The sequence below is a fragment of the Salvelinus namaycush genome, chromosome 8 (genome assembly GCF_016432855.1).
Source record: "Salvelinus namaycush isolate Seneca chromosome 8, SaNama_1.0, whole genome shotgun sequence".
Lineage (NCBI taxonomy): Eukaryota > Metazoa > Chordata > Actinopteri > Salmoniformes > Salmonidae > Salvelinus > Salvelinus namaycush.
The window spans coordinates 28,202,848-28,212,528 of record NC_052314.1 but is presented as its reverse complement, the minus strand read 5'-3'; positions in this window follow the sequence as shown (position 1 = coordinate 28,212,528).

Genomic DNA, 9,681 nt, shown 5'->3' with positions numbered 1-9,681 from the left:
TCATTGAATGCAACAATCATGTCTCCATCACTAGCAAATACAGTTATTGGTGGTACTGTTACCTCTAAAATTCAATCGAAAGGCACCCTGGGAAAAAACATATGCAAATAAGGCTTTACACCCTACAGTGTTAAAAGAACACTCCAAAACCAGTTAATGTAACACCACAGGTGTTCATTCCCTACCACTGAGAAAGTTTAACAGCATCAGCTCTAATAAAATGTTAAAAGGTCCCAAACAGTCATTCTAATGTAAAATAGCCTTTTGAATGACAAAAAAATCACCCATAGTATTGTTGGGGGATAGAATTTTTATTTTATTTTAGAAAAAGTACTCTTTCCTCTCATGGCTAACTACCAGGAAGTTTTAAAGACAGGCTGAGGGGGCGGGGAGTTTACATTCATGAGGTCGCCTTTTCTGACAGCTCTTCGAAACACTCTTCGAAGTCAAGAAACGTTGATGCAGTGGGCAGTGTTGTGGTAAAATCATCTCAAGACAATTTGGTGATGCACAAAGCAACTCAAACAACATTGAAATCCCCCGTTTGGCATGTTTCTTGTGATGTGGTTCACAGCAGCACTGACGGATGTATTGAATTGACAACTGCGTCAGAGTTTTGAACGACCCTTCACCCCATTTTGTTCCATGCTGGCTGAAGACCTAGCTAGCCAGTAACTAGTTAAAACAAAACACATATGAAAGGGCAAACAAGCTTACCCTATATATGAATAGGGTAAACGTGTTATTATATTTGCTGACACCCTACAGTCAAATTTTGGCATCAGTAGAGTAGCTGTCTAAATCAAATCAAATGTATTGGTCACATACACGTTTAAGCAGATATTATTGCGGGTGTAGCGAAATGCTTGTGTTTATAGCTCCAACAGTGCAGTAATATCTAACAAGTAATATCTAACAATTTCACAATACACATACATCTAAAGTAAAGGAATGGAATTAAGAATATATTAATATTTGGACGAGTAATGTCGGTGGAGCATAGACTAAAATACAGTAGAATAGAATACAGTATATACATATGAGATGAGTAATACAAAATATGTAAACATTATTAAAGTGACTAGTGTTCCATTATTAAAGTGGCCAGTGATTTCAAGTCTATTTCTATAGGGCAGCAGCCTCTAAGGTGCTAGTGATGGCTATTTAACAGTCTGATGGCCTTGAGATAGAAGCTGTTTTTCAGTCTCTCAGTCCCAGCTTTGATGCACCTGTACTGACCTCACCTTCTGGATGATAGCGTAGTGAACAGGCAGTGGCTTGGGTGGTTGTTGTCCTTGATTATCTTTTTGGGCTCCCTGTGACATCGGGTGCTGTAGGTGTCCTGGAGGGCAGATAGTTTGCCCCCAGTGATGCGTTGGGCAGACAGCACCACCCTCTGCAGAGCCCTGCCGTTGCGGGAGGTGCAGTTGCCGTACCAGGCGGTGATACAGCCTGACAGGGTGCTCTCAATTGTGCATCTGTAAGAGTTTTTGAGGGTTTTAGATGCCAAGCCAAATTTCTTCAGTCTCCTGAGATTGAAGAGGCGCTGCTGCGCCTTCTTCACCACACTGTCTGTGTGGGTGGACCATTTCAGTTTGTCAGTGATGTGTACGCCGAGGAACTTGAAGCTTTCCACCTTCTCCACTTCATTCCCGTCGATGTGGACAGGGGGGTGTTCTCTCTGCTGTTTCCTGAAGTGCACAATCAGCTCCTTTGTTTTGTTGACGTTGAATGAGAGGTTATTTTCCTGGCACCACACTCCCAGTGCCCTCACCTCCTCCCTGTAGGCTGTCTCGTCATTGCTTGTAATCAGGCCTACTACTGTTGTGTCGTCTGCAAACTTGATGATTGAGTTGGAGGCGTGCATGGCCACGGAGTCATGGGTGAACAGGGAGTACAGGAGGAGGCTGAGCACGCACCCTTGTGGGGCCCCTGTGTTGAGGATCAGCGAAGTGAAGGTGTTGTTTCTTACCTTCACTACCTGGGGGCAGACTGTCAGAAGTCCAGGACCCAGTTGCACAGGGCGGGGTTCAGACCCAGGGCCCCGAGCTTAATGATGAGCTTGGAGGGTACTATGGTGTTGAATGCTGAGCTATTGTCAATGAACAGCATTCTTACATAGGTGTATTCCTCTTGGGAGACCAAACGGGATAGGGTAGTGTGCAGTGCGATGGCGATTTCATCGTCTGTAGATCTATTGGGGCAAATTGAAGTGGGTCTTTTGCGACTCCACTTAGTCTCTGTACTGATATTTTGCCTGTTTGATTTCCTAATGGAGGGAATTACAACACTGTTTATATTCGTTCATATTCCCAGTCACCTTACCATGGTTAAATGCGTTGGTTCACGCTTTCAGTTTTGCGCGAATGCTGCCATCAATCCATGGTTTCTGGTTTGGGTAGGTTTAAATAGTCACAGTGGGTACAACATCTCCTGATAAACTCAGTCACTGTATCCGTGTATTCGTCAATGTCATTCTCAGAGGCTACCCGGAACATATCTCAGACCGCGTGATCAAAACACACTTGAGGTATGGATTCCGATTGGTCAGACCAGCGTTGAATAGTCCGTAGCACAGGTACTTCCTGTTTGAGTTTCTGCCTATAGGAAGGGAGGAGCAAATGGAGTCGTGATCAGATTTTTCAAAGGGAGGGCGGGGGAGGGCTTTGCAGGCATATTGAAATGCTGAGTAGCAGTGGTCCAATGTTTTCTCAGAGCGAGTGCTACAGTCAATGTGTTGGTAGAACTTCGGTAGCGTTTTCCTCAGATTAGCTTTGTTAACAATAAATGCGGACTCGGGATATGTGGTGTCCAGTTTGCATACAGTCCAGTGTAGTTCTTTGAGGGCCGTCGTGGTATCGGCTTGAGGGGAAATATACACGGCTGTGACTATAACCGAAGAGAATTCTCTTGAGAGGCAATGCGGTTTGCATTTGATTGTGAGGTATTCTAGTTCGGGTGAACAAAAGGACTTGAGTTTCTGTGTTATCACAATCACACCATGAGTAGTTAATCATGAAACATACACTCCCACCTTTCTTCCCGGGAAGAGATCTTTATTCCTGTCTGTACGATGAACTGAGAACCCAACTGGCAGTATGGACTCGGACAGTATATACCGAGAATTCCATGTTTCCGTGAAGCAAGTATGTTACAATCCCTGATGTCTCTCTGGAAGGAGATCCTCACCCTGAGTTCGTCAACTTTATTATCCAGAGACTGAACATTAGCGAGTAATACACTCAGAAGCGGTGGGTGGTGTGCGCGCCTCTTGAGTCGGACTAGAAGTCCACTCCGTATACATCTTCTCCGCTGGCGGTGTTTTGGATCAGCCTCTGGAATCAGTTCGATTGCCCTGGAGGGTACGAACAAAGGATCCAATTCGGGAAAGTTGTATTCCCATGTCGTAGTACTGGTATTGCCGGTGAGTTACTGTCACTCTGATATCCAAAAGTTACCCCCAAAAATTCTGGGCTAATAATGTAAGAAATATTTTCTACAAACACGCCTTCTCCGATGTTGGTTAAAAGGTGGTACTTATTTAAATTAGGTAACAGAATATCATGTTACCATTTGTGTATTAAAATGTGAGAGTTAGGGTGATGTCACCCTATCCCCTTAATAGTCCCGCCTTCTGAATTTAAGTGTTTGACATCGGGGAGGGGACCAGTAACTTTATGATCAAACTTTATCAATGTAGAAGCAACAGTTATGTTTCATACTTTGATCTGGTTTCATCCAAATATCATCCAATTTCATAAAATTATGATTTGGAATGGTCATGATCTTTAATTTAAGTTGGAATTTGCAACACCCATGGTGTTAGGGACTCAACACTCTTGGGGTGTTAGTTTATCAACACTTAGTGTTAGTTTAAGACTTTGAGATGGTCACATATAATTTCTAAGAAAATGTTACATTTAACACTATGGGTGTCAAGATTCCGATGGAAAACTTGTTGCGTACAGGACGTACAAAATCTTTCTTATTAACGGAAAAGTGACTGAGCTCCATAATGTGTAAAATAATTGGTAATAATATTGATTGATTACAGTGAGCTGTGTTCATAAAAATACTGTAAGCCTACATGGGGGAGCAAGACCAAATAATGTTTTCATTGACATAATCACAGTTATTCTTTCGCCAACAAGGTTCAGTAATAGTTCCTTTGATTTAATGGTAGTGTAGCTTTGGTCTACTCTGTTCTTATCTGTCTCAAGGATAAAGCCACTTCCTGGACATGATATGTATGACAATTGAAATTCATTACGAGGCTATAAATTCAGTCCTCCTCTTCCTCTATAGTAATTATACTGTGTCTGCAGTACAACAGCCGCTTTATTAGGAATCAATTTTCCCACAGAAGACAGAATGGTCTACATTAGTCAAAGCATGTACTGTATGTTATTGTGAGTGCATGGATGAGAGAGAGAGAGAGGTGTTTGTGTTTACTGTGTATATCCACTGTATTCTTGGCTTTGTGTGTGTGATAGATATGGAAAGTGTTTTATTTATTTGATTGATTGGTTGATTCTTGGTATGCACTATCACTGTTAGGTTTGATAGAGTTCAGCTTACTCAATGCTTTCTATGTGTGACTGTGTTTGAAAGTGTGTGTGTGTGTGTGTGTGTGAGAGAGAGAGAGAGAGAGAGAGAGAGAGAGAGTAACGTATATGTATGTGTCATAGACGTGTGTATAGGTGGCAGGGAAGTCAGGCGCAGGAGAATCGAACTTGGTAAAATGGAGTAGTTTAATAACTTAAAAACATAGCTCCAAAACCATGACAATAATCAAAACAAAGTGGGTACGAGGACCCGTCGCGCACTAATACAAACAACACGATAAATGAACAACAAACAATCTCTGACAAGGACATGAGGGGAAACAGAGGGTTAAATACACAACAGGTAATGAATGGGATTGGAACCAGGTGTGTAGGAAGACAAGACAAAACCAATGGAAAATGAAAAATGGATCAATGATGGCTAGAAGACCGGTGACGTCGACCGCCGAGCACCGCCCGATCAAGGAGAGGCATCGACTTCGGCAGAAGTCGTGACAGTACCCCCCCTGACGCGCGGCTCCAGCCTCGGGGACGACCCGGAGGACGAGGCGCAGGGCGATCCGGATGGAGACGGTGGAATTCTCGCAGCAGGGAAGGATCTAACACGTCCTCCACCAGAACCCAGAATCTCTCCTCCGGACCGTACCCCTCCCAGTCCACGAGGTACTGAAGGCCCCTCGCCCGACGTCTCGAATCCAGGATGGATCGAACGGAGTACGCCGGGGCCCCCTCGGTGTCCAGAGGGGGTGGGGGAACCTCCCACACCTCAGCCTCCTGGAGCGTGCCAGCCACCACTGGCCTGAGGAGAGACACATGGAACAAGGGGTTAATGCGGTAATTGGGGGGAAGCTGTAACCTATAACATACCTCGTTCACTCTCCTCAGGACTTTAAACGGCCCCACAAACCGCGGACCCAGGTTCCGGCAGGGCAGGCGGAGTGGTAGGTTTCGGGACGAGAGCCAGACCCTGTCCCCTGGTGCCTCACTGCAGTGACGGTCTGCGCCAACTTTCTGGCGCAGTACGGCGCGCTGAAGGTGGACGTGGGCGGCTTCCCAGGTTTCCTCTGTGCGCCGGAACCAATTGTCCACCGCAGGAGCCTCGGTCTGACTCTGATGCCAAGGAGCCAGAACCGGCTGATACCCTAATACACATTGAAGGAGAAAGGTTAGTGGAGGAGTGGCGAAGCGAGTTCTGGGCCATCTCTGCCCAGGGCACGAACGCCGCCCACTCCCCCGGCCGGTCCTGGCAATAAGACCTCAGAAACCTACCCACATCCTGGTTAACTCTCTCCACCTGCCCATTACTCTCAGGGTGAAAACCTGATGTAAGGCTGACGGAGACCCCCAGACGTTCCATGAACGCCTTCCAGACCCTTGACGTGAACTGGGGACCCCGATCAGACACTATATCCTCAGGCACCACATAGTGCCGGAAGACGTGTGTAAACAGAGCCTCCGCAGTTTGTAGGGCCGTAGGGAGACCGGGCAAAGGGAGGAGACGACAGGACTTAGAAAACGATCCACAACGACCAGGATCGTGGTGTTACCCTGTGAAGGTGGAAGATCGGTTAGGAAATCCACCGACAGGTGCGACCACGGCCGTTGTGGAACGGGTAAGGGTTGTAACTTACCTCTGGGCAGGTGTCTAGGAGCCTTGCACTGAGTGCACACTGAGCAGGAGGAAACATAAACCCTCACGTCCTTAGCTAAAGTGGGCTACCAGTACCTCCCATCAAGACAGCGCACCGTCCGACCGATCCCAGGATGACCAGAGGAGGGTGACGTGTGGGCCCAATAGATCAGTCGGTCGCGGACAGCAGACGGAACGTACAGACACCCAGCTGGACACTGAGGGGGAGCGGGCTCTGCATGTGGCGCCCGCTCAATGTCCGCGTCCAGCTCCCACACGACCAGCGCCACCAAACAAGAGGCTGGGAGTATGGGAGTGGGATCCATGGGCTGCTCCTCTGTGTCATACAGCCGGGACAGTGCGTCTGCCTTAACGTTCTGGGAGCCTGGTCTGTAAGAGAGGGTAAACACAAAACGGGTGAAAAACATGGCCCACCTTGCCTGGCGAGGATTTAGTCTCCTCGCCTCCCGGATGTACTCCAGATTGCGATGGTCAGTCCAGATGAGAAAAGGGTGTTTAGCCCCCTCAAGCCAATATCTCCACGCCTTCAAAGCCTTGACGACAGCCAACAGCTCCCGGTCCCCCACATCATAGTTTCGCTCCGCCGGGCTGAGCTTCTTCGAAAAGAAGGCACAGGGGCGGAGCTTCAGTGGCGTACCCGAGCGTTGAGAGAGCACAGCTCCTATCTCAGCCTCGGCTGCGTCCACCTCCACTATGAATGGCAAAGAGGGATCCGGATGAGCCAACACAGGAGCCGAGGTAAACAGAGCCTTCAGGTGCCTAAAAGCCCTGTTCGCCTCAGCTGACCACTGCAAGTGCACCAGGCCCCCCTTTAACAGTGAGGTAATGGGAGCAGCTACCTGACCAAAACCCCGGATAAACCTCCGGTAGTAGTTGGCAAACCCTAAGAATCACTGCACCTCCTTCACCGTGGTGGGAGTTGGCCAATTACGCACGGCTGCAATGCGGTCACTCTCCATCTCCACTCCTGACGTGGAAATACGATGCCCTAGGAAGGAGACGGACTGTTGGAAGAACAGGCATTTCTCAGCCTTGACGTTCAGGTCGTGCTCCAACAGTCGACCAAGCACTTTGCGCACCAGGGACACATGCTCGGCGCGTGTAGCGGAGTATATCAGAATGTCATCGATATACACCACTACACCCTGCCCGTGCAGGTCTCTGAAAATCTCGTCTACAAAGGATTGGAAGACTGATGGAGCATTCATCAACCCATACGGCATGACGAGGTACTCATAATGCCCTGAGGTGGTACTAAATGCCGTCTTCCACTCATCTCCCTTCCGGATACGCACCAGGTTGTACGCACTCCTGAGATCCAGTTTAGTGAAGAAGTGCGCCCCGTGCATTGACTCAATCGCCGTAGCGATAAGAGGTAGCGGGTAACTGTACCTCCCCGTGATTTGATTGAGACCTCAATAATCAATGCACGGGTGCAAACCTCCATCCTTCTTCTTCACAAAAAAGAAACTCGAGGAGACGGGTGAAGTGGAGGACCGAATGTACCCCTGACGCAGGGATTCGGAGACATATGTCTCCATAGCCACCATCTCCGCTTGCGACAGGGGATACACGTGACTCCTGGGAAGTGCAGCGTCTACCAGGAGATTTATCGCACAATCCCCCCGTCGACGGGGTGGTAATTGAGTCGCCTTCTTTTTACATAAAGCGAGAGCCAAATCGGCATATTCTGGGGGAATGCACACGGCGGAGACCTGGTCTGGACTTTCCACCGTAGTAGCACCAACGGAAACCCCTAAACACCTACCTGAGCACTCTCGCGACCACCCTGTGAGAGCCCTCTGTGGCCAGGAACAGTGGGGTTATGACAAGCTAACCAGGGTAAGCCCAGCACCAAGGGATATGCAGGACAGTCAATAAGAAAAATACTAATATTTTCCGTGTGACCCCCCTGCGTCACCATACTCAAAGGAGCGGTGGCCTTCCTGATAAACCCTGACCCTAATGGTCGACTATCTAAGGCGTGAACGGGGAAAGGGCTCTGGGTGAGAATGGTGCCTACTCACCTGGGGTGACGCCAGAGTGCCCTGCCTGCTGCTTCGATTCCCAGAGGAACCAACCCGGCACTGACCAGCAGTGTGACCTCTGTGACCACATATGGTGCACGAGCGGGAACCCCCTCCGGTCTCCCTGCGCACCGTCCCTCCCAGCTCCATGGGTATCGGAGAGGGGGTGCGGGAGGATGGAACAATCAGACCCCGATCTGGACGTCCGCGAGTAGCCAGCAGGTTGTCCAGCCGGATGGACAGGTCCACCAGCTGGTCGAAGGTGAGGGTGGTGTCTCTGCAGGCCAGCTTCCGACAGACGTCCTCGCGTAGACTACAGCGGTAATGGTCGATTAGGGCCCTGTTGCTCCATCCAGCGCCGGCAGCCAGGGTCCTAAACTCCAGAGAAAACTCCTGGGTGCTCCTCGTCTCCTGCCTCAGATGGCCCTTGGGTGGGTGGTCGAATACTGCCCGGAAACGGCGGGTGAACTCCTCAAAATGGTCCAACGCTGCATCTCCCTCTCCACACACAGTGCTGGCCCACTCCAGGGCTTTCCCTGTGAGGCACGAGACGAGGGCGAAACTCTTCTCACAGTCTAATGGAGCTGAGTGGACCGTGGCCAGGTAAAGGCTTAGTTGGAGGAGGAAACCCTGGCAGTTGGCATCACCTCCGTCGTAACCCTGTGGCATGGATAGACGGATCCCACTGGGTTCAGGCGGGAAAGGGGCGCTCAGGATAGACCCCGGTTGTGCTGGTGGAGGCGCTGGAAAAACTCCCTGTTTCTCCCAGCGGTCCATATTCTGGACAATGCGATCCATGGCGGCGCTCAGATGGTAAATCTTCTCCTGCTGACTTCATATATTGGTCAGAGATTCTGTCATAGACGTGTGTATAGGTGGCAGGGAATTCAGGCGCAGGAGAATCGAACTTGGTAAAATGGAGTAGTTTAATAACTTAAAAACATAGCTCCAAAACCATGACAATAATCAAAACAAAGTGGATACGAGGACCCGTCGCGCACCAATACAAACAAAACAATAAATGAACAACAAACAATCTCTGACAAGGACATGAGGGGAAACAGAGGATTAAATACACAACAGGTGATGAATGGGATTGGAACCAGGTGTGTAGGAAGATAAGACAAAAAATGAAAAATGGATCAATGATGGCTAGAAGACCGGTGACGTCGATCGCCGAGCACCGCCCGATCAAGGAGAGGCATCGACTTCGGCAGAAGTCGTGACAGTATGTATCAAATGCTACTCCCTTGTGTACAGTGTGACACGTGTTTAGGGCCTGTGTGTGTGTTTCTGTGTAAGAGACAGTCCTGCTTTTGAGGCATTTGATTCCAGGATGCCTCTTAGAGGAGCGCAGTATCCTGTCTGGGGAAGCGTGGACTGTTTCCTGTCCCCTTCCCCTCCCTGCCGTCCACCTTCGCTCGCTCACTGTGGCCAG